The 20,933-nt window shown below is 37.7% G+C and overlaps 1 protein-coding gene across 5 annotated transcripts in view; it reads right to left on the reverse strand.

The window, feature by feature from the left end:
* Positions 1–20,933, reverse strand: part of LOC120525558 (heparan sulfate glucosamine 3-O-sulfotransferase 5) — a 243,886-nt gene that overhangs the window by 91,711 nt on the left and 131,242 nt on the right. The window contains exons 1-2 of one of the 5 annotated variants that reach the window (XM_039747957.1): positions 12,763–12,781; positions 3,303–3,456 (exon numbers count right to left, since the gene is read on the reverse strand). The exons of 2 other annotated variants lie outside the window; for them this stretch is intronic. The gene's annotated coding sequence lies outside the window, so the exon portion shown is untranslated. Of the gene's footprint in view, positions 1–3,302; positions 3,457–6,476; positions 6,501–12,762; positions 12,782–20,933 lie in introns of those variants that run through there. 2 more of the 5 variants (XM_039747956.1, XM_039747954.1) reach the window with 2 other exon arrangements.

Consider the following 20,933-nt stretch of genomic DNA (forward strand, 5'->3'; position numbering starts at 1 on the left):
ATAATGCCCATGATAATTTGATAATCAGCTTTCAATACTTGAGAGAATAAAGTTTGCTAATAAATAAATCCCTCTGTGGACAAATTCTTTAATGATGTACTCAGTAGGGTGTGTAATTGTTACAGTAAATACAATGCATGTTTGTAGGTGTTAGATAAATAAAAAATGACTCCTTTTAGCAATTTTATGCCCTAACAGCTCACTGCTTAACATTCTGGCACAGTGGTTAATGTTGCTCTCCTACAGACCTAGTGTGAGGGGTTTAAATCCTGCACCCATTCTCTATCTGTGTAGAGTTTGAATGTCTTACATGTGTCTGAACTTCCTTCCACCACCACCACACCAAGACATGTTAATTGGCAATTTTAAATTAGTACAGTAGGCATATGTATGAGTGGATCTTGGCTGATTCATGGTTTGCACCAAATGCTGATGAACCCTAGGATCTTGAATTGGATTATACAGGTTTGACAATGTGATGTTGTTACGTTTTGGTAAGCCTAAATTGTGAACGAATGGATGGTAGATGTGTACATGAATGTTTTGTGCAGTGCCTCATTCAGTATTGGCCTCTGCCTTGTTCCTAGTGCTGCTAAGATGGATTCAGCTCCCATACAACCCTGAACTGAGTTTAAGAAATTCATGGATGTTGTCTATGGAAGGCAATACATTACTGGAAAGCTAGAATTTGGACTTCAAACTGTGATGTATATATGTATATAACTGTGTATTTCATGAAAGCTGTGGCTTCAAACAAGGAAGTAATCTTCTGTACCAGCTGGACCCGCTCTGCTCAAATGTTGATGATTTTAAATATAAACCTGTGGTGCAATCTGAGCAGGACTGACCTCATCTCACTGCCACCTACAACCCTGTTATTGACAACAGCAGCTCTCCTTTATCCAAGCTAGAAGTTCCCATGTATGTTTGGTGGGGGTGTTGTTTCTGGTTTTATTATATACAGGTGCCAGTCATAAAATTAGAATATCATGACAAAGTTGATTTATTTCAGTAATTCCATTCAAAAAGTGAAACTTGTAAATTAGATTCATTCATTACACACAGACTGATGTATTTCAAATGTTTATTTCTTTTAATTTTGATGATTATAACTGACAACTAATGAAAGTCCCAAATTCAGTATCTCGGAAAATTAGAATATTGTGAAAAGGGTCAATATTGAAGACACCTGGTGCCACACTCTAATCAGCTAATTAACTCAAAACACCTGCAAATGCCTTTAAATAGTCAGTCTCAGTCTAGTTCTGTAGGCTACACAATCATGGGGAAGACTGCTGACTTGACAGTTGTCCAAAAGACGACCATTGACACCTTGCACAAGGAGGGCAAGACACAAAAGGTCATTGCTAAAGAGGCTGGCTGTTCACAGAGCTCTGTGTCCAAGCACATTAATAGAGAGGCGAAGGGAAGGACAAGATGTGGTAGGAAAAAGTGTACAAGCAATAGGGATAACCGCGCCCTGGAGAGGATTGTGAAACAAAACCCATTCAAAACTGTGGGGGAGATTCACAAAGTTTGGACTGCAGCTGGAGTCAGTGCTTCAAGAACCACCACGCACAGATGTATGCAAGACATGGGTTTCAGCTGTCGCATTCCTTGTGTCAAGCCCCTCTTGAACAAGAGACAGCGTCAGAAGCGTCTCGCCTGGGCTAAAGACAAAACTGCTGCTGATTGGTTCAAAGTTATGTTCTCTGATGAAAGTAAATTTTGCATTTCCTTTGGAAAGGTCCCAGAGTCTGGAGGAAGAGAGGAGAGGCACAGAATCCACGTTGCTTGAGGTCCAGTGTAAAGTTTCCACAGTCAGTGATGGTTTGGGGTGCCATGTCATCTGCTGGTGTTGGTCCATTGTGTTTTCTGAGGTCCAAGGTCAACGCAGCCGTCTACCAGGAAGTTTTAGAGCACTTCATGCTTCCTGCTGCTGACGAACTTTATGGAGATGCAGATTTCATTTTCCAACAGGACCTGGCACCAGCACAAAGTGCCAAAACTACCAGTACCTGGTTTAAGGACCATGGTATCCCTGTTCTTGATTGGCCAGCAAACTCGCTGACCTTAACCCCATAGAAAATCTATGGGGTATTGTGAAGAGGAAGATGCAATATGCCAGACCCAACAATTCAGAAGAGCTGAAGGCCACTATCAGAGCAACATGGGCTCTCATAACACCTGAGCAGTGCCACAGACTGATCGACTCCATGCCACGCCACATTGCTGCAGTAATCCAGGCCAAAGGAGCCCCAACTAAATATTGAGTGCTGTACATGCTCATACTTTTCATGTTCATACCTTTCAGTTGGCCAACATTTCTAAAAATCCTTTTTTTGCATTGGTCTTAATTGATATTCTAATTTTCCGAGATACCGAATTTGGGAATTTCATTAGTTGTCAGTTATAATCATCAAAATTAAAAGAAATAAACATTTGAAATACATCAGTCTGTGTGTAATGAATGAATCTAATATACAAGTTTCACTTTTTGAATGGAATTACTGAAATAAATCAACTTTGTCATGATATTCTAATTTTATGACCGGCACCTGTATATATATATATATATATATATATATATATATATTGTGGCGGGTGTCGAGAATCCTTACCGGGCCAGGACACCCAGAGTGGGGAAAGACCAGGAGAGAGAGTATTGGTGGGACAGTTTCTCCCCTGGGCCAATCGAGGGCAGCCCCCTTGGCTTCCAGTGGGGTGAAAGGTTATGAGCATGGGAGCACAACCTTGTTGGAACCCGTGGCAGGGCATTATTTGGTTACGCTTCTACCACACCCGGAAGTATGGCCGGAAGAAGCTTGTTAGGCACCTGGAGTCCGTCCAGGTGCCTTATAAAAAGGAGCAGCCTCACTCCATAAGTTGGCCAGAGTCAGGAGGAGAGGACAAAGACTGAGGAGGAGTGGAGGGAGAAGAACTGATGGCAAGAAGGGACTGAATGGTATTGGTGTGTTGGGTTGAATGGTATTTTGGGCAAGTAAAACTGTAAATAAACGTGTGTAGTGTGGTAAAACCTGTCTCCTACCTGTCTGTGTCCAGGTTAGGGTGGCAGTATGCCCCTAGTGGCTCACAATATATTTGAAATTTAAAATTTACCCTGGTGGACAAATAAAAGTCTAAAAGTATCAACTATCAACTTTTGTCAGTTTTTATTGCAGCAGTTACTGGCTAACAGTGAAGGGGTTAACATTGCTATCTCATAAGTCTTGTCCCCTGGATTCATATTTATGCCCAGATGCTTTATGTATATTTTGCATGTTCTTCATTTATCCACTTACATTTATCATGATTATGCCAGCTTCTTTCCACAATCCAAAAACAAGTGGTTCACGTTGGCCTGGTCTAAGTGGGTGAAGGATTTGGCACTGCACACAGGATTGAGTCCTTTTTATTCTCCAGTGCTATAAGTATGGGCCCTAGTGTCCTGTAAACCTGTAATAAAAATTAGCATAAGGAAATGAATAGTTACAAAGTCCCTGATTATGTTGTGACCTTCCATTTAACGTGCAGACACAGCATTGCTAAAACACAAACTACTGGGTTAATAAAAAGGAGCATCTCCAGCACCCCAACCATATGTGAGAATTATCAGGTTCAGAAAATGAACGAATGAATATTCATTATATAATCATCTGTGCAGGGAATCTTCTTCCAAATCCTTTCTGCAGCTCAGTCAATATGTTAATCTTTCAATTAATAAAGCACATCAGAAAATGTAAGAACATTAACAAAAGCAAAAATATTTCAGAGAAATGCTGAAATGGTTTTTGAATTACCACTCAAAGGAATCCATGTCAGTTGTAGGGTTAAAAAATGAAGAACTTTTTCTAGTGACTCTGTTATAAAAGTTTACAAAGAAATTCCAGCCCTTTTGTTTGCGGCTGTTTTGTCTGTAAACTTGTCTCTCAAGTGTAGTCCATACTCAATAGAAATTAAACACTTCCCTTTCCTTAACCTTAGCAAAAATCAACTTCATAAATAAGATATTTTTTACTTGGAAAATAAGAGAACAGGTTTGTGATATAATAAATAACTCACAGCAGGATTTATGCCATGCAGACTTAAGAACTGCCCATACATATTTTTGACTAAATCATGAAGAGGCATGGGAACATAAAGAAATAAATTTGCATGTGAAAATAAATTTTTCAACAGGAAGTGAAAAATAGAAATACCAAGACAATGAATAATCCATGTTTTTCTTCTAATAAATAAAAAGAACAAGGAAATCTGATGGCAGGCCTGGGGTATGTGATTGCTTGTAAGCTCATGATGCCCAGGTGCCTGTCACCAGATGTGGGATGGTAGGAGCTGAAGAGTTAGTGTCAGTCAAGAGCAATGGCAGTTGGGAAACAGGATAAATCTGGGAAGCCAAGACCTCACAAATGGAAACTGTCTTATTGTATCTGAAAGTCCCTTAAAACAGGAGCCAAATCATTAGATGTAGTTCATGGTTTGTTTTTAATGCAAGTCCCCATTCTTACATATGTCATCAAAACAACAGAATAATGGGTACACAGTGTCTATGATACTCTAAAGAGCTTGACAATGTAAGAATGTCATTGCAGTCTCTGACTAAAAGCAGATAGTTGAGAAAGCTGTTAGAACTACTGAGGATTCCAACTGCAAATCACCTCACAAATCATGTCATCCATCATTCCAACCATTCATTACTGAGTCCACTTATCCTGTTTCAAGGTCTAAGGGGCAAGAGCCTATTCCAACGGCACCACCTGAAAGGTAAGAACCAACCCAGGATGGGGCATCAGTCCTTCAGTTGATAAACAGGGGTCACACGTGCTCATGGGAGGCAGCTAAAGGGCATTAAAGTGGGTAACTCCATGCTGGACCAGGGGGTAACAGAGTGCACCGACCACATTTTCTGCAGACCGACCACAGGAAATTCCACCTGGGCCCCAGTTCCAGGGTCGGTGACTCACTTCTGGTTCCGGCAACATCCATTTCGGTTTCCGGAACCGATGACGTCACTTCCCCACCCCCCAGCTTTAAAAACACCATTTTGTTTGTCACACATCAGTTCTGTTCTGGATTCAACTTTGTAAAGAGATGTTGTTGTTTTTTTCTTTAATTGTAAACCCAATTTTCAATTATATGGGGTGAATACCCCAAAACTTTTTGTACTTTTTCTCGTTTTATTTGACACAGGATATTTTTTTCCTATGGTAAAGCCAACTTAAAAGACTATACATCCATCTATCTATTCATTGTTTTGACCACTTTATCCATTAGAGTCAATGACATCCACAGACCGTTAAAACAGCACTGGGTGAAGGGACTATTTTGATTGAATAGGAAGAAAAATCTCACTGAAAGTCATACTCATGCACACAGCTACAGCAGGGCATCTGAAGTAACATCAGTATCTGTGGATTTCGGCAGAAGTCAGAGTGCCAGATGAAAATGAAAAGGTACAAAACACACACATAAAATACTTGTGTTATTCCTCCAGAAAAAAAATATAACAGAATTAGACTCTATGATGAGCCATGTTAATAAACAACATTAGAATAGTAATGCTATTCAAGAACATAGCCAAAACTTCTGCCAAAAAGGCAGGCACTCAAAGACATCAGAAACAGATAAAGTCTAACCCTGAGTAAATGAAAAGATATGAATGAGATGTCAGATCTTAACTTCAAGCACAAACTAAGGAATAATACATTCTGTGAAGCACTGACTTAAGTTCATTTTTTTCAGAAACCCAATTGTAAGACCCCATTCACCATTCTGTTTCACTGTGTCTGAATGAACGGCATTGAAACAAATTTCTCCTATTGTGTTGTTGCCTTTTAGAAATTAATTATTCTAATTTTTCCTTATTTTTACATAGTCATTGTGTTGAGAATATTTATTTGATAGGGTGCTTATGTTTTGAGATAGAATAATAACTAATTTATTTATTTTCATTTTATTGAATTTATTAAAAGCAAGTAACATTCCATACAACCAAGTCAAACTTGACAAAACTATATTCAATTATTTCACTCTTGTTCCATTATTGAGTTCTATGGAGCTGGAAACTAGTCTGTCAGGACTAAGTTCGAAGCAAAAATCATTGTTTAGCATTCTCATATATACACTTGCATTGAACCAATTCACACTTTTCAATCAACCAATTACATATTTTTTTGGATACAGAAAAAAACTGGAAGACATGAAGAAAACCTGGATGGACAATAACACAGATGGGAGAAGAAGCAAAATTTAGATTGTGCTTATAGCAATCTTAATTCAACTCTAATTCCCCCTTTCACACAGAACATGGCACAACAAGGATCATCTTTCCTTAAAAGTATTTTCTTTGTGTTTTTCTCTGGACCCCAATGCAAAGAGGTCTTTATTATAGGAGTAATTACCTCACTCATTATAAAATGTAAACCATTAGATGTTGTGCCAGAATTTCTTGGTACATGTAATGTATTCTAACTTACATATGGTAGGATGGAGTTCCGGCAATGTTCAAACAATTTTGCTGAGGACAAATGACACAGCAGACGTGCTAATGTGCAGTGGAGTGTTAGCACAGATGACAATTAGACATATCTAGGACGTTAACAGAAACAGAAACAGAACAAAAATTATTTATTTGCTGTGTTCACTATCATTCATCTGTGCTGCTTTGAGATGAGATGTAATAATTAAAATTTCTTCCAAAACTTTTTTTGAAATGAACTGCAATTATTATTTCTGTTTGTGACTACACATATACTATATCCAGTTTTTTCATTTGGATAATTTGCTCAACAGCAAATTAAACTGCACTTTAGACACTGTTATTTATGCATCACAGCCAGTCATTCATTTGAACTTTTTAAATTATTTTAAGATATATAACATCCCACTACAGCTAATATATTATTAACACAAAATTATTTTGTCACCTCTCATTAATATGTAAACTGGCAGGAGACAATAATAAAATGTAAAGTCAATGACACATTATACATGCTGATCACACATAAGATTTTACACAAATAATGAAAACAAACAGGATGGGTGAACTCATAATAGTTTTGTCAGAAACACAGACATCTCATCAATTTTAGTGATGATTTCCATCAAAAAAATAACTTACAGGAGTACAATAATCATAAGCCATACTTTTAGTCACTGACAAGAAATACTTCTAATTACTAGCAATGGGGATTAATGAAACAACACTTAAATGGACTTTGACAGAAATGATAAACAACACAAAGTGCATGTAAAATAATTTGGATGCCTAATGGACAGCATATCTCACAAGACATGGAAGTGAGCTTAAAATAATATTAAACTAAAACTCATAATGAAACATAAAAGGCAAAGTAAAAAAGCCAAGACGGACCATAAGAGGAGCATAGAGTCCCACCTGTCCAGCCACAATACATGAGAGGTGTGGCAGGGAATACAAAATATCACAAACTACAGAGCCTGTGATGCAACAACAGGAGATCTGAGTGCGCAGCTAGCAGAAGAGCTAAACTGCTTCTTTGCTCACTTTGAATCATCACAACAGCAGCACTTGCCTGCTCCCACCCTCACCATGTTCCTCCACTGCTCCAATCACTGTAAAAGGGCACAATGTCAGACGGGTGCTCCTGGCAGTGAACCCCAAGAAGGCTGCCAGCCCAGATGGAGTGCCTGGTAGGGTGCTCAGAGCGTGTGCCCACGAACTCACCTGTATCTTCACCAGAATCTTCAACCTCTCCCTAGCCCAGGCAGTCATTCCGTCCTGCCTAAAATTAGCCACAATCATACCAGTGCCGAAGAAGTCTCGCATCATCAACCTAAATTATTATCGCCCTGTGGGCCTCACTCCAGTAATCATGAAGTGCTTCGAGAGACTGGCTCTCCAGCACATCAAGGACTACCTCCCCCAAGAGTTTGATCCCTACCAATTCGCATATTGTGCAAACAGATCTACAGAAGACGCCATCGCTGTAGCTCTTCACTCTGTGCTGAGCCATCTGGAGCAGCAGCAAAGCTACATCCGGATGCTCTTTGTGGATTACAGCTCAGCTTTTAATAGATAGATAGATAGATACAATCATTCCTGACATTCTCATCACCAAACTGGTCACTCCTGGCCTCTTCCCTCTCACATGTGTCTGGATAAAAGACTTTCTTAACAACCGGCTTCAGACTGTGAGACTCGGCCCCCACCTCTCCTCCATTCGCACACTGAACACCGGTACCCCAAAAGGCTGTGTGCTGAGCCCCCTTCTGTACTGTCTCTACACCTACAACTGCATTCCGACCCACAACAACAACCTCATCGTCAAGTTTGCTGATGACACCACAGTGGTCGGACTCATCTCAAAGGGAGACGAGGCAGCTTACAGAGAGGAGGCCCTGAAGTTGGCAGTCTGGTGTTCAAAGAACAATCTGGCTGTGAACACCAGGAAAACCAAGGAGATGATTGTCGACTTCAGGAGGCACAGCACCGACTTAGCCCCCCTTTACATCAACGGTGAGTGTGTGGAGAAGGTCCATACCTTCCAGTTTCTTGGCGTTCTTATCTCCGCTGACATCTCCTGGGCAGACAACATCACAGCAGTCATCAAGAAGGCTCAGCAGCTTGTTACACTTCCTGAGGGTCCTCAGAAAGCACAACCTTGACTCCAACCTGCTACTGACCTTCTACCGCTCATCCATTGAGAGCCTGCTGACGTATTATATCGCAGTATGGTACGGCAGTTGCACCATGGCAGACAGGGAGAGGCTTCAGAGAGTAGTAAAGGCAGCACAGAAGATCATTTGCTGCCCTCTCCCCTCCCTGATGGACATTTACACCTCCCGCTGCCTCAGCAGAGCAAAAAACATCATCAAGGACAGCTCCCACCCTGGCTCTGATCTGTTTGACCTGTTGCCCTACAGGTGCATCACAACAAGGACAAACAGACTCAAGAACAGTTTTTTCCCAAAAGCCATAACCATTCTAAACTCACACATGCACTGACTACACAGTCTAACCCCCCAACCCCTCGACTTCCTTCTGTCCATCAACTGTGCAATATCCAATATCTAAATGGTACTGATAATAACTGTGCAGTATCTGTATACTGTACAATATTATTACTTTCAGGGTCCAACATCCACTACTCACTGTACATGATCATCATTATTGTGAAATGTTTAAATAATGTGCAATAACCCAATAGTGCAATAGTTATTTATTCTTTCCAGTATTTAAATAATGTGCAATAACCCAATAGTGCAGCAGTTATTATTCTTTCCATATGTATATGTATATAGTGTTGCAGAACTTTTTGCACCATTTGTTTATTTACTTGTTGTGTTCTACATATATGTCTGCACTGAAGGAGCTGCTTTTAATCTCATTGTACATGTGTAGAGTGACAATAAAAAGGCATTCTCATTCTCATTTCTGTTCAAATTAGAATTCTTTTTAAATCTAATCTTTTATATTAAATGAACTGACATTACATGAACAGCATGTTTCGTCTTAATGAAAAGCTAATCAAATATGGGGAAACAGCTGCCATGCTCACTAATTATTGTACTTATTATGAATAAAGACAACTCCAAACTGTTTCAAAAACTTTACATTCATCACCTCTTTCCAGTGAAATTTGGGTACATCTTTATAAAATATTGTATAAATATAAATACCACATTTATCTTAAGGTTTTGTATCTTTTTTACTTTTTCTTGTGGAACTCTTTTCTTTCTAAAACTTCTGCACAGATCTGTAATCAATAACTGCATGCTTCTGATTTTGTTATTGTCTTTCTTGTCACTGACAGAAGTATAATTCAAATAACAAGACAAAAGTTATTTAAATATTTTGTAAAATGTCATAGCAATAGTTTAAAACTTTTGAAAGATGGTGCTTGTTTGACTTCCTTATTTCATAAGCATGCTTTAGTCTTTATTTTTCACTCCATTTGGAGATAAACAAAAGTCACTTTATCTGGAAAAAAATGCTGTAGTAATTAAAGTGAGTCAGAAACAAATCCTATGGGTGGAAGACACTTATCTCTTACTATGCAGCATTTTACTTGCTAGTGGTAATGGCAATTCAAACAGAGTGCTAGTGTGCCTTTCTGCAACTGATATTTTAAAGATAATCATTCTTTAATAAAGCTATGAAGCACTAAAATTTTTCAATTTATTGTTTACATTTTTAATTGTTTCTATATAGCTGCCCATGGCTGTGTGTGTCTGTGTGCAGATGGCACATTCTTATCATGTAAATTATCAATTTCTGCTACAGTAACTAAAGTATCCATGGACAGCACAATTGTGCAGTATCTATCATTTTTGCAATATACCTCTAGACATTTCCATTTCATTCTTGTTCCAGAATACTTTATTTCTGGTGATTCTAAATAAGACAGTTATAAAATAGGTGAGAGTAGGTAATTTTACTTTATGGTGGCCTGGTGACTTTATGGTTTCTGCTTTGCCTCTCGTACTAGCAGTATTGAAGTATGTCCTTCATGACAATGAATTGAAAATTTAAAAAAAAATTTGAATTTAGTCCAGGGAATTGATGGATGGATATATATTTGTGACTTTAACATTTTTTGTTTTATTATGTCAGATAATATTCTATTTTATTATAGTTATATTATATATATATATATAAGGTTGAAACAGCATTTCATAATATAACCATCAAATTTTGCACACAAATCCATTTTCCAAACCAAATGAATCTAAATTCAGTGATGTAACAAGCTAGGTCTTTTCACAACAACACAGGCAGGAGGTAATCCATGATGGATTAATAATTGTACCAAAGGACACACACACATAAACAGTCAAACACTAGGCCAGTAAAAAGTCATCAATCCACCTAAATAAAACATATGAATTTGAAATGTGGGAGCCAAACAACAGGACAAGGAGAAACCCCACAAAGATAGAAAGAATAAATGGGCAAATTTGGATTTTGTCAGTTATTTTAATATTATTATTATTTTATATTTTAATCACAAATGGTGCTACTGCAATTCATATTTTACGGACATTTCTCATTGCACAAGAAACATAATTTTCAAACAGCTTTAAATTGTAACGTTTCCTAAGAATTTATATAGAATAGGGTAGATATAATGAATCCACAGAGAACAATTATGGATATTTCTTTTAGAAAACAGAAAGTAGAGTAAGGGCTAGGTTGAAGACAGACAGATGGCAAAACTCCTCCAGATTGATGGTTTCTGTTGTTTACACTAATTATATTCTAATTAAATAAAATTATTTTTCTTTGGCTACAAGGGACTAAATTTGTGGATATTCCCCGTTTTAAAATGTTGACGCTCCCTTTGCCCCTTTTATGTACACACACTTTCTTCCTAATTATTTTCATACAGCTTACCCAGCTCCATTACTCCATTTAAGTCATTCCGTGATGGCTGCTAACCTTGGGAATTGACTTTTAGGACACACTGTGGTTCTGGACACACTTGGCTACTAGATCATATCCAACAGCTAAGAAAGGTGATTCATTACCCCTCACAATTATTGTCTGTTTATAATAGGGTTTTTCTCTCATTTTCATGCGTATGGTAAGTGCATCATACAGTAGCACAGTTTTCAGTTCATTATTGGGGGAATATTTGTATGACAAATGATATATTGTAACCAGAATTTCAAAAGTAGTACGTGGTATTTAACATTTTATTTTCCTATTGTATTGCTAACTGCCAAAAAGCTGTTTGCTTTGCTATTTTCCAAATAATGTACGAGGACTAAAAGCTGAAACAGAACTACAAAAACCCATAATTCAAGATTTCCAGGGCTTTTATTTTTTACAGCAGTTTTCTACAGTATGTTTCTATGCCTTCCAAGAATGTTTTGCTCAATAATGTTAAAAAAAGATATTAATGTGTTTGATCATTTCTGTTTGACTTAAAGCACTGGAATCTTAATCTGATCTTTTCCAAACTCACCCCAAGAGCCTTCTGTATTTGTATAGCAGTATGCTTTAATTATAGAAGATGTGTAAAATTCTCCCCCATTTGTGGAGACAAACTATTGATTTAAACTTGTCTGCAGCTGGGCAGCAAAGTCTCATTAAAGCATTACATGGTTCACAACTTTAAACTAAAAGACAGCCATGTCGATCCATAAAACAAATAGCTCTTAAACACATCAGTGTGCTTTTTGTCTTATATAAAATATCATGGAACCATTAAAAGTTATTAAAAAATGTCAGGCTGTGGACTACCTATATTTGGCCTTTTTTGTTGTTATACTTAAGTCACCATTAGAATTCTACTCCATATGATTTTTTTTTGTTCTCCTGTGACATTTACATCATTCTCTCCAAAAAAAACTCATTAAACTAAACTTATATATCTATATGGCAGTAGACTTCAGTGCATGGACAGCAATGGAATATAGTATTTCCAAATGAATTGTTTTTTGAAATTAATTTCTAACATTCTAGCAGCACTGCAAAGTAATTATGGGTTGCAATTCATATTATCAAATTATTAACAGCAGCTTTATAGTAGCAAATAAAAAAGGAAGCATAGCTAAAAACTAGTATAGGGTATATGAGAGACAAATGAGATATACAGAACAGGTAATTTTTACTCTTTATACTCACATAAGATAAGAATTTTGTGAAAGTTTTCAAAATAGAACTATGCAAAAATTACAATGAAATTAGGATATAAGGCTTAACATATTGTTATATATCCTTAATTAATACAATAAACATTTCTGTATGAAAAAAAAATATTTTAATTAATAACATACTGTCTCACAGATACAGGGCTCAAAGCCCATCCTGGTGGTTGTGCTCCAATATTCATGCCAAGGATGGGCAGTAGGTATCTACTAAATAAGAAAATTTCAATATATCAATATTTAGAGGTAAACAAAACACAATATAAAAATCAAAGACTGGATGGATTTGATTGAAATTTGGTGAAATTGCAGAAAAAAACAAAATTAATATTATTATTTTAATATTTTTATTGATTTTAATTAGAAACAGATAACATTCCATGCAGTCAAGTCAAATTTAACAAATCAAAGCAAAATTCAACCCCCACCCAAGAGATAGAGAGGGGAGACTGGGATAGTGAAAGTAGCCAATAGAATTTGAAATTGCAACTCCCAGCAATCCCTGCAGTGGCTCTGACTGGTCTTCTGCTGAGGGTGCAGGGGCTGTTGGGGTCAAAGGATGTCAGCGTGGCTTTAAAAAGGGGCCGATGACCTAAAAAAAAAAGTTTTTGTAATTTGTGTTTCAAGTTCCTGTCTGTCTGCCTTCTGTTGGGCTACCTGTACTTATTCGTTTTGTCCTGGATTGTTTCGTGCTTTGCGTCTGGATTGTCTGCCGTCTGCCTGTGCACATGAGGACTGTAAGTGGATTTGTGGCCATCCTCCGAAGAAAGGAGCGCTCCTGAACCTGTCCACCCGTCTTCACCATTTCAGGAAATATACAGGTAGGACTATCTTTACATTCCCATTCAATGTGCGGATCTCTGGACTATCTATTTTCATCATTACATTTCATCTGTTGCATTGTATATGGACTTTACTGTGTGTGTTTTGTTTGTGCTTTGTTGTATATAATGTGTAATCACCGTATGGGGAACAGGTGTGGTATCGTTGTTTTTGTTTTACATTCTTTATTTGCTGTTTGATTACCGGTTTGCTTTGTTTTTGTCTCCTTTTGTGAGTGTGTACAGGTCGGGCCAAGGCTGGGTGCGTCCCTGGAATCTCCACCATAAAAATAAATAAATCACCGTCTTCTCGAAGGTGTGAATCTTAGCGGTACTGGACCGCTACAGCATTATCCAATTCTCCTTGCTGCTGATTGACTGCTGTCCTGTGACGCATCTCCAGCTAAGAGTGTTCTTGTGTTTTCTGTTTTGTTCTTCTTAAAGCCCCAATATGCCACCGAAATGCCCTGCACCTTAAGGCTTCTGGAAATGAAAACGCGCTTGCAGTTAATTACAGTACATATAGCGGTAACATCAGTATTTTACACTCTAGCACTGTGGGATACATAGCCTTACAGTACTGTACAGTATACTGCTTTACCTTTACATTTTTTAGGTAATGTATTAAGCTGAATTTGAAATGAAATTAAAGTGTTTTGGGGGCATATTTAGGGATTAAACTATAAAAGTAGGCATTTTTTTAACCACATCCAAAATTCGCAGTTTTTCACAGTTTGCAGGTGCTCTAGGAACATAACCCCTGCGAATTTCAGGGGTGTACTGTAATCACAGTACTTTGTATTAACTGGGACACAGGGCAGGGAATATAAAGAAGTACTGCAAGATTTTATTTCTATTACAAACCAGGCTTGTGGATATTCATCAATGTGTTGATGTCCAGGGGCCTCATGTATAACGCCATGCGTAGAATTCACACTATAACATGACGTAAGCACAAAAGCCGAAATGTGCTTACGCACAGAAAATTCCAAATGCAGGAATCTGTGCATACTCCAACTTCCTAACGCACATGCACGTGCCTTCTGTCCCGCCCCGTCTCCTCCCAGAATTATGCCTCTTAGAATATGCAAATCAATATAAAAAGACCTTAAGCTCAGCATTCTGTGAAAAGGCAATGGCAAAAGCAAGAGGGAAAATATAAGAATTTCAGTGAATACCAAGTGGAGGCAAAGAAAAACATACTATTTGTTGGTTTATACAGTGGTATAATCAACAAAAGGAAGTTGATCAAGTAACATAGCGTGTTAGAGAAACAAGCTCAAGTTCACAAAGTCGCACAGTGCCCGACATAAAAAAGAAGTTGTCACATATCAAAGTTGCCGTGAAAAGGCGAGACGTAGCCCACCGTCTGAGTGTCATATGGAAGCTTATTAGGGTACAGTGAGAAAAAAAGGCACAGAGTAGGAAAAAAGCACAAAATGTTAACTTCGATCTCGAAATATCCACTTTAATCGCGTAGTTTATTTTGCCATTAAAGTAGAACATAAACTTCATCTTAAAATCATTTAATTTACTAGTTTCTCAAATCCCATCGCAACTAAAGTAGCACGTTAAATGCTTTGTTTTGTATTTGATCTTCAATGTGCTGTATGTATGTGAAATACTGAGATGTATATGTGACATCATTTTCATGATGATTGGAATGAAAGCATGTTATTAAGAACACGATGGTGCAGTGATTGTTCATGTCTCATACAAGATGCTGCTGCGCCATGCGCGACCTTCAATGAAATAATTTATTGTAGCAGTATTGTCTCTTTCAAATGTACTAACCTTCAATTCTTGTCCTTACTTTTCTTTCCCCAAATACCCAATTGCCACACAATCAGCTCTGTAATAGACGTTAAGCCATCTGTAAGCTTACAACGACGATTCTTCAAAATTGTTAAGGAACATTGAAATATCTTCATAATATGTGTTTAATTATTCAACCATCTATCCTTCCAGTGTCGCGCCAGTCTCAGCAAATATACAGCGTGAGGCAGGAACAATACGTGAACATGTAAGCGCTGCGGCACTGTGTCCTCACATGTTTAATTATTAACAACTAGCAAAATACCCGCGCTTCGCAGCGGAGAAGTAGTGTGTTAAAGAAGCAATGAAAAGAAAAGGAAACATTTTGAAAATAACGTAACATGATTGTCAATGTAATTGTTTTGTCACTGTTGTGAGTGATGAGTGTTGCTGTCATATATATATATACTAGCAGAATACCTGCGCTTCGCAGCGGAGAAGTAGTGTGTTAAATAAGGTACGAAAAAGAAAAGGAAAAATTTTAAAAATAACGTAACATGATTGATAATGTAATTGTTTTGTCATTGATATGAGTGTTGTTCTCATATCTATCTATATATATATATCTCTATCTATCTATATATATATATATATATATATATATATATACCCGCGCTTGGCAGCGGAGAAGTAGTGTGTTAAAGAAGGAAAGAGAAAGAAAAGGAAACATTTTGAAAATAACGTAACATGATTGTCAATGTAATTGTTTTGTCACTGTTATGAGTGTCGCTGTGACATTTATATATAGCAAAATACCCGCGCTTAGCAGCGATGTCATGTGTTAAAGAAGTTATGAAAAAAAAAAAGGAAACATTTTAAAAATAATGTAACATGATTGTCAAAGTAATTTTTTGTGTATTTGGTGGCAGCGTCACAAAGTTGTTTTCGGTAGCTGCATCAGAAAATGTACCACGACGTCTGACACGCCTCCTTTTTATTGTTTTCTCACAGCTTGGATTGCTGCTGTCTCATATATACACACTCACACACACACACACATACATACATATATATACATATATATACATACATATCTTCATATCTACATATCTATATACATATCTACATATACACATATATATATATATACATACCTATCTACATCATATATACACACACATACATACATACACACATAAATTATATATATGTGTGTATGTATGTATGTGTGTGTGTGTGTGTGTGTGTGTGTGTGTGTGTGTGTGTGTGTGTGTGTGTGTGTATATATATATATATAATGTAGATAGGGGTGTGTGTGTATATATATATATATATATATACACATACATACATATATATACACATACATATACTTGTGTGTATGTTTGTATGTGTCTATGTGTGTGTATAGCTTTGGTCACTGAGTGCAAGGGAAAAATAATAAAATATAGTCTATAAGTTATTAAACAGTAAAACATTAACGTTTTAAGAAGTACAGGTACATTGAGCACTACTGGAGTGGTTGGGTAAACTACATTTTAAAGACTGTGTAACACAACAGGTAAGTAACTAACAGCAGCTAAAATGTATATGGATCATCTCTCGGTAGTAGATCCCTTTTGAAAGGCGCTACACGACGGCTGTGGTATAGAAATTACATTTTCTATGTGAACGTTCAAATTTGTGCCTCTGGTAATGTGCCTTACCGGCATTTAAAGAAAATTAGTTTTGTGTCCTCTGCAGTGTTAAGAGAGAAAGGCTTTGGTTTGGGATAAAAGGAAAAAGGAATGTAAAGAAAGGAAAGTTGCCTTTTTCTTTTATATAGTATAGAGAGATGTGTTCGCTGGCGTTATGATCGCCTTTTGGGGACAGTCGCGTGGGTCTTGTGTAGACTGGTGAGACGTCCCCGCCATTAATCGGCTGTGATGGCACTGTCAGTCCTCCACTCGTATGCGTGTCTTCATAATCCGAGGTGAGGACCTCATAATCGTATACGTGCAAAAGAAAGTGTGAATCGCCTTAATATTATTTTCCGTGGTGTAGAAAAGGGGTCCCGTGTTTGCACTTGTCTGGGCTATAGCGCAGGGGGAGGATGAAAAAAATTAAAAGTGCTCACTTTGACTTAAGGCAGAAGCGCAGTCAGCGTCTCAAAGGCCGGCACAGCTATACGCGCGCTGGCTGCTCGACTTTTGCTGGGCAGGAGACAACAGTTATTGCAGACACGTTCATGATATCAAAAGTCTCAGCGCTCTTTGGAGGTCATTCATATATTATATCAAAATACCCGCGCCTGCAGCGAGAAGTAGTGTGTTAAAGAAGTAATGAAAAGAAAAGGAAACATTTTAATAATAACGTAACATGATTGACATTGTCATGAGTGTTGCTGTCATATATATGCCTGCCTAAATAAGTCACCCTCGCTTTGCTCTTACTTTATTTACCGTTCATTTAATCATGGCTAATGGCGGAAAAATTATAAAATGGAAGGAGGATGGCTTTACCAAAACAATTATTGATGGCGAATCGATTATTCATAAAGCTTGAATTGGTGATCTGTTTTTCTGTGTTAACCTCATATTTTTTCATACTTCTTCTCAAACTAAGGTGGTGCGAGGGTAAAATGAATCGGGATGCGCTGATCAATGTAATCGTGTACCAGGAAATCATGCATTGACAAAAGCTCCCTTTGCTTGTAATGCAAAGTGTGATTAAATGCATTATTTTTAACGTTATGGAGCACATGCATCAAGCTTCTCAGCTGTGCTTGTGCTAAGAAAAGGAAAGATTTTAAAAATAACGTAACACGATTGTCAATGTGACCTTTTGTAAGTAGTGCCTGGAGGATTCAGTGTGGAGAAACTCTAGAGACAGCGTGTGTATTAACTTGTGGATTTTTCTGTGAGTATTTGGTGGCAGTCTGACGAAGTTGCTTGAAGACGGCGTTAGCAGAGCTCAGCTCAGAGAAAATGAGATGAATGGGAGGGAGATGATGACGTGACTCCCCACCCGCCTTAACTGTCAATCCCCCACAAACACAGTCTCTCGGAATTTGCATAAGCACACCCCTTCACCTACAATTTTAACTTAGTTACAAAGTGATCAAAACTCGCGTTTATATCCTGCGTCCTCTCATTAAACTTGTATCCCGCATTACCTGTGGGCATGTGAAACGCCAGCGGTAGCCTGTCTATGAACTTAATTTAAAGTTTAGGTTTACACCTTGCTTTCTTTCCGAGGTAGCAGCACTCATGAATATGGTAGTATATGTCACTCGCTCGCTTCTTGTTGTTTCGCGGCCTTCTCAATTATATAATGCATGTTTTCTTAAGCGCTTTTTGGAGGTCTTCCTGGTTTTCTACGCTCTGCGTTGACAGTCAGTTCACGTGATTACGTGGGAGGCGTGATGATGTCACACGAAACTCCGCCCCCCCACGTCATTCCAGCTCAACTCCATTACAGTTAATGGAGAAATATACCTTCCAGTTATGACCATTAGGCGTAGAATTTCGAAATGAAACCTGCCCAACTTTTGTAAGTAAGCTGTAAGGAATGAGCCTGCCAAATTTCAGCCTTCTACCTACACGGGAAGTTGGAGAATTAGTGATGAGTCAGTGAGTGAGTGAGTGAGTGAGTGAGGGCTTTGCCTTTTATTAGTATAGATACAGATTATTTAAATGAAGTTAAAGTTTTATGTGTATAATATAATCAACATATTTTGCTGCATTTCATCTTACAAATGATACCGTCATCATATTTAAATATACGCTTTATAAAGTGGCGCAGGTTGTGTAATATTATAACTGTAGTGCAAGTTTACAGTGGGGTAATTGTACTTATAAGTACAAACAGTTCTATGAGGAGCAATTGATTGAGTGCGTTTATAGTTCTTGGGATGAAACTGTTTCTGAACCGCGAGGTCCGTACAGGAAAGGCTTTGAAACGTTTTGCCGTGGCTGAGGCAGCGTGGGCTTGATTCTGTATACCGATAATTCTCTTTCCGATCAGCTGCTGCTGTGATTTCCCACTCAGATACAGTCATATAAATACTCCGAGTACTGCAGTGAGGGTAATATGGAAAAAGATGATCCGCTGTGGCAACCCTTAAAGGAAGCAGCTGAAAGAAGAAAAAGAAGAAGAAGGTGCAGTAAGAGTAACAACGCTAAAGCAGTTATGGTATTTGGAATACTATGGCTATTCCCTGGACCATTACATTGTTACAAGTTAATTACAATCAGATGCATTACACTAATAAACAATATGCGGTTAGTTTCAGTGTATTTATAAATCTGCGTCAGGAAAATAAAGAGTAACCACACAGGAACAGTAGCACTGCTTTGATGCTGGGTGCCGCCAGTCTGCAAAACCGAGCGGAGAACTTGTGTATACAACAAGGTATGAGGTACCGTGGAAAAGTGTGTGGCTTTACGCTAAGTGTAGCTTTTATACATTGCGATTTGAATGTGGAAATGTTCTTACGCAACATTTCTGTGCGTACGCACCGTTCATATATGAGGCCCCAGGTCTTTATAGCGGGTATATTTGCCACCCAGTAAAAAAATTGAAAGTTGGGTAGTGCCATGCTCCCTTCTGCTTTAGGTTGTTGTAGAGTCGCCATTTAGATGCATGGATGTTTCAAATTCCAAATAAATGAAGTTATGATTGAGTCTAGTTTCTTAAAAAATTATTTGTTAATGTATATGGGGATGCTTTGAAATAGGAAGAGCAGCTTGGGAAGGATGGTCATCTTAACAATTTTGATTCTCCCTGCAAATGTAAGGTGGAGGGTAGACCAAATAGCTAAATCTTGGTTAATTTTTTCCATGCAAACAGGAAAATTTTGTTGAAAAAGAACTTTAGATTTAATTTTAATATTTACCCCTAGATATTTAAACTGATCTCCTAAAATAAATAACCATATTGATTTGAAGTGCTTTTAGGACTGCTGGCACAGAATTTTGGTGGTCCAATATATACAGTACCATATCATCTGCATATAGCCGACACATGATTTTCAATTTTTTGATATTTGTCATTAATAATACTCTAGCGAGTGGGACATTCTAACACATCGCGTCCCCCATTTCACTAGAGCAGTGACAGCAGAAATGAAGTGTGGCAATTTATGCAGATGAAGGCCATTTGCAGAAATGAAGTGAAAGGAGCAAAGATCAGAAACGCTCACAGAAGGCACATTTAGCAAGTGTTTATCAGGTGGTGTGACATTTCATGCAACAAGTATCCAGTAAGAAAGGTTTTTTAATATCCACTATCTTCCACACCCTTCATCTTATTTGCAACCTTGTACAGATACCAAAGTGGGGACTACAATTCCCATCTATCAGTGTGCTGCTCCAGACGATTACATCAGCGGTCACAAAGCATAAATTAAAGTATCGACAAATGTGGCATGTTGAGTTGGCCAACACGATTCTTTTTAATGATCTGATTCATTTCATTCAGTTCACTAAAATTATTTGAATCTCAGAATCACTGATTCATTCACTTCAAAAACAACAAGCTATATTCTCGTTTAAAATCTAGAAAAGAATCATAACAGTGTAACAGCTTTAACCACCAAACAGTACAAACCATATAAAAAGCAAGCAACAAAAAAAGTAATTCACACATAATAATAATAATAATCTTTAAACAATTTTGACAATAAATTAAATTTCAACATTAAATAGAACAAAAAACAATGATACAAATAGAACCTTAGAATAC

This window comes from Polypterus senegalus, chromosome 3 (genome assembly GCF_016835505.1).
Source record: "Polypterus senegalus isolate Bchr_013 chromosome 3, ASM1683550v1, whole genome shotgun sequence".
Classification (NCBI taxonomy): Eukaryota; Metazoa; Chordata; class Cladistia; order Polypteriformes; family Polypteridae; genus Polypterus; species Polypterus senegalus.